Source organism: Pieris napi, chromosome 3 (genome assembly GCF_905475465.1).
Source record: "Pieris napi chromosome 3, ilPieNapi1.2, whole genome shotgun sequence".
NCBI lineage: Eukaryota > Metazoa > Arthropoda > Insecta > Lepidoptera > Pieridae > Pieris > Pieris napi.
Window position 1 is genome coordinate 184,536 of NC_062236.1, and position 5,939 is coordinate 190,474.

The 5,939-nt window shown below is 33.9% G+C and overlaps 1 non-coding gene across 1 annotated transcript; it reads right to left on the bottom strand.

Annotated features, from left to right (window-relative positions):
* Nucleotides 1-2,040: 2,040 nt before the first annotated feature.
* On the bottom strand, nucleotides 2,041-2,114 carry Trnai-aau. Its single transcript has one exon. It is a non-coding gene; the product is annotated as a tRNA-Ile (tRNA).
* Nucleotides 2,115-5,939: the final 3,825 nt, after the last annotated feature.

Below are 5,939 nucleotides of genomic sequence, written 5' to 3' on the forward strand. Positions count from 1 at the left end.
TCTGTAACTGTTGTTTTACAATCGCAAGATTAAATTACGCGAGCCACAAACCGTCGTTCGTAAAAAACGGAATTGCGAAGTTCGCAGTTGGACTCGAATAAGAACGATCCATCAATTGTGAATCCTGGTGAAAGTTCCACCGTCGGTGCGGAATCGATATGAAATTAGCTAATGGAAACTTGATAGCCGACAAAAAAGTGATTCCCCTTCGGCCCCGCGCCCGTGAGCGTTCGCGACAATAAATCCGTGCATTGTTCCGACGACAGATGGCGCATTACCTCCCCCGGGCACAGGTAACCCTATCTAGGCCTGTGTGCAGCGCTGCTGGAATCGGCGTCCAACAGACTAGTTTAAATTAAAGCGACGAAAGCGCTAGTCAGGTAAATGCATTAGACACGTACAATAGAATATTCAATTATGTTAATGCGCACGTTTGTGCCATGTGGCCGATTGTCCGCCATTTTCGTCGAGTCGGACGCACAATGAGTGAGGATTACGTCGCCTGCTCAATTGTAACGGTTGGATTTAACGCCGTATTTGAATGTTGTTTTAACATCATTATTATTAAACGCATTAGTTGTAGCTTTTGTGGCGACCGTTTGTGAGACTTGTGTTGGATGGACTTTGCGTTCAACGTACAGATATAATAAGCAATAAATGTAATAAAGCAATTAATGGGTGAAATAAAACGACACATGGGATTGTTTCGTTACAAGGTTTTCTTGTTTTAATGAAGGCTCGGCCGGTTGCGAGATGGCGACAGATCAAATTTCAATTTAAACTTTTCGCATTAACTCTCGGTGCGGAGCTAAAAATACGCGTTCTGGGAGTAATCGGGCAATATTCTAATGACACTTAAGCTCCAAAAGTAAACCGCAGCTTACCATTGCGTGCTCTTACTTTAAGCGGATTATAAAGCTTTTTCCTGAAGAAGATTTTTTTATTTTTTATTGATCTAGGTAATTCCATTAAAGTTATTAAGTTTCTATAGTCAATCTTGTTTTTAATAGTTAAATTGCATATATGGCATAAGAGCTACGATGTGTTTTTAATAATCATATTATATGCGAATTTAAATAATTATAATATAAATTATTATGAAACTTCCCTCTTTTTATTTTGAAGTGAAGGTAGACAAAGCTTGATGATGAACAGCGGCCCGCTACCAGTCGGAAGTCATCTAAGGTTGAATGATAACGGCTCGCGTTGATTGTGAGCGTAATTACAAGAGGGCCCGACTGAATTATATTTTTATGAGCGGACTACTAAAGCGCATTTATTGTCCTTCGCGTCGTTGCGACGAATTCACACCAAATTACACCTTAATCAGATTATATTCTATTAAATCCGCAAGTATATTTTGCATCTATAATGATTTTATTATAAAGTTAAAAAAACTCCACCCGTATTTTGTGTAGAAATTCGCTAAATAATATCGTTAATATTTTCGTTTTACAGGTAAGTGTATTTTCACGAAAGAAGCCTAATGAGTAATTAGCTCTCGTTTCGAGGAGTTGTACGTGAGTTTTGCGCTCTTCCACAGATAATGATAAATCCATAGATAATAGCTCGCGCAGATTAAACAGCGGCAGATATCTGTGGCACAGATAGCGTATTTGTGTAGAGATTAACCATGATTGTTTTATGGTCACTTAATTACATTTATTATTTGTAGATAATATAATTTTAGGAATTGGTGACGTAATGCAGATATTTTCAACGCTAAGTGTCAGTCAACAGTCTATATTTAAGTAAATATCTTTTTTTATAAAATAAAAAAATTGAATTGTTTAAAATATAACAAACACACCTCTCACACAAACATAAAACACTCACAAAAATACAGTATATCGAAAATCTTATTTTTTTACATAAATTTTGTTTAGTTTTGAGATTTTTATTTTAGATGCCACAGAAATGTCCCGAGTGTGAGGACTAGCCTCTATACGAAGCATGTACATATTTTATTTGAAATAAAAGTATTTTATCATTTATTAACTGCTATTATGTATTTAAGAAAAAAATAAACAAAATATGTTTTGGCCCATGAGGGGATCGAACCCGCGACCTTCGCGTTATTAGCACGACGCTCTAACCAACTGAGCTAATGGGCCGGTGACTCTTTTGCTAAAGTAGTCACTCTTTTTGTTATAGATTATAAATATTGATAAGAAACATGTTATCTCCTAAAAGAAAATATTTTTAGATTACGATAGTATAAAAAGTTGAATATTTAACTAAACAATGGAAACCTTCAAAACGTTCTTAATATCCTCCTTATTTTGAGCACAAGAATTATAAGAAAATCTTCTTAATATTAGTTTATACAGTCATAATGAGAAAATTATTGTAAAAATAAAAATATGTTAAAATAATAATATACAACGTGTAAGATTTGGAAACCCTTTTAAGTAAAAAAATACATGTAACTTCATATACAGTTCTTAACTCTTCCTTAACAAACTGTATACTTAATTCCATAATAAAATTAAGATAAATATTTTTTAAACTGTTTACATCAATTTCTTATCTATACTGAAAATATTTGTTCCTGGATTTATGAAAACACACAAGCTATTATTTAGTTAATTCGATAATATTAGACACGAGATTAGTTCTCAGGTGGATGTAGGCTCTGTTTGTGTCATCGTTTAGGTGCAATAAATCAATCAGTTTTGCAGTGGGCTGGAGTAGGACAGATTTAGAAGCACAGTTCTGTCGGTATCGAGAGCTGCGCAAAACCACTGACATCACAGGGCTCGCATAGACTCGAACTCAAACTAAACTTTTTGTGTTAAATCTAATTAAAAACACATTTACACATTGTCTATGCACAAGTATATTTGTTATCTTATTACGATGTTAATGAAAATATCTAAATAATTTCCCACTGTATACCAACAATTTCAACAACAATCATAAGGTAACGAAAATGACTCTATGGGCTCTTTAGTCGTGCTTGCGCCGAGTTAGCGCGTGTCGAGTGGCGGCAGCGATGTCAGGTTGACGTGAATTGTCGTCGGAGCTGGAGGTCACGTTTATTTAGTGTCAGCTTATAATTTGAATAATTACTAATATTTTGAATCGGTAAAACCGGTTTTTATTTGAAATTTGTAAATATATTTAGATCCTTTTCAAAATGAGTTCGTTCTCCTATTTGCTAAAGTGCGCTTTATAGCACAAGAACATATCGTCGCACAAACAGATCCGAGACGGCTAGCAATAATCCGTTTACTTTTATCTTCAACCCTTGTCTGAAAACCAGCATTCGGTTGCACTTAGTGTAGAGCTTGTTACGAGGGAAAAGGGTATGAGTTTCAATGGCTGGTTACAAAATGCGGGTTGGCCATGTCCATCAAAGAGGTTATTACCTGAAGGACATAAAGTCCGGAGCTCGAAGCGAAATGCAAATAGAGGAATGTAGAGATGGGACGCTCGCTGATATCATCTGGTCCAGCATTTTGTTCACGTGACGCCATCGTCATATGTCCACCCTTTTTTAATGAATAAAATAGTTATGCAAACTACTTTGAATCTACACTGTAAGATATTTCGACACAAAACATAAAAATATGTTTTAATAATATGTCGAAGTCACGTAAACCAAATGCGATATATAATATATTAAATATATATATTAAAGAGATTTATAATTCCTTAATTACAATAAATATTGTATCGATTATATACTATGATCAAATTTGATATAACTTTTTGTCCATTTATTGAATTAGGTAAGTATGTATTTTATAAAACATGTGTGCAACGCTATTTTGGCATCTAATCATAAGCGCAGATAATTATATTATTGATATATATTTATGATACATACGCGTATTTTGAATAATATACTATCGAACCGCTCCATCACTAGTTAAAAAATCGCTGACTAGTCACGTCTTCTGGGTCTGTTTACGAGGGCCGTTGTAAAATGTAAAAAAGTGCAAAGTGTTTGTTTATCGCGGGGCGGAGCGATTGAATCCCACCAATAAATGGACATTTTATAGAACCTTAGCTTTGATACTATTTACTGCGGGCAGCACATTGAATAGAAACTGTTATTATACCGTTTATATGATGCTTAGAAGGAAAAATCTGTAATAATATAATTTTTGATACGAAAATTTAACTGACTTAAATCTGATGCTATACCTATTTTAATGTTTTGTTTCTATAACGTAAAAGTTACATAATATAGAATAATAAATGGTGAGTGTTGCTAGTTAGTTAATAAAAGTAATTCGGATAATTACGGCAGGACGGTGGCCGCCCGCCGTACACCGCCCTGACTGATAACTGTCTTTAACTGCCCGCCCTTACAAGCTACAAGCGATGTGGATTCGTAGTTTTAGTGTAATACATAACCTAATATTATATTAACAATGTAAAAGAAAATGGTATTTTAATTAAACAATAGCGAAACACCTTAATCTTTACGAAATAGGTTTTTTTTGTATTAACTTAATATCAGTATTTGATTAATAAAACTTATAATATTAATAGTTTAAATTTCTTCAAACAATTTGAAATTATTGTTCAAAAAACGCTGATTTTATCGCAACCGTTTAACCTTATCTTGTCATGAGAAATGTGCAATACTCTCTTATATTGAATACTAATATTACTTAGAATAATGTATTCTTAACTTTTAGACGTAGAAACGTTAAAATATAAAACTTAGTTGCAATAAGGTGAATTATAACGAATTTTAAGTTCACTTTGATAAATGATAGCTCTAACACATAAAAACCCCAATGTAATCAAAACAAAGACGAATTTTAAAGCGCACAATTCCTCTCAGATCACTTCCCATCTAAGAAGGTGATTCTTATTATTTTTCCCGCTTCCCGAGAGGCCTCGTTAATTGGAGGAGTATTTTATTAAGGCCAATTTGTTGCGAATACCTGCCAGATTGCTCGACCCTCGGGTTTGTTTGAATTTTTCTTAAATTGAAGCGCTTAAGATCATGCCGTTTTCCTTGATTGCTGTAATTGCTTGGTTTTTAATTCTGTTTGAAGGAATCTTTTAGCGCCGGAGTTCGAAAATTTTAATAGAATATTCTGATTATGTTTGAACGTGGTATTGTAAAGTTTCTTAACATTTACCATGTACTTACTTTTATTGTTAGATTCCTGATTAACAAAATTAAAAAAATATTACATTTAAAAAGTTCTTCTTCATCAAACACATTTCATAATCTTACCTATTTACGTAACACATACGCGTGGTACACAGTTCTATAAAGTGGTTAATGATACAGCGTGTTCTTGATTAGAGTGAGTCAGTGCTGAGAGATGTGGTGCGTGACTTATGGAATGGACTGAACATACATAGAATGGGCTTTGTAACATCAATTGTGATTACTTAAATAATGCAATGAATACATGTAACAAGAGGAACATCAAACATAATTATCAGATACTGCTTAAAATTATGATAAAAATATCAAAATTACAAAATATTTTATTTGATTTCCACAAGTGTAAACTTCTCAAACTAATATTATAAATTAATATTTACAAAAAAAATCTTTTCCTAGTTAACTTTCTTTCGACTCTATGGCCACTGGTGTTCGTTTAGGTGGGTACAATTAACTGTGGTGGAGGTCAGACCGGCGACGGCGGCGCTCAATTCGGGCAATTGCTCGACGTGGGAACAGAACTCACTGACTCACCTTCGACATCACTAATTGACGGTAACGATAGTCTATAAACATCACTTATGTTTCATTAAAATATTCATTGTGAAGGTACAATGACAATCTCCAAGTGCTATTTATCGCTTAATGCGTTCCCAAGTAGTCCTGTCAAAATAATGCTTTCATTAATCGATGCAAAATGAATCCATTTAAAGTTGTCGATGTCATATGCATTTCGTCAATGAGACGTAGTGGGACTATGTTTTGATATCATTAAGCGCACTTAATATTGTATTTGGTT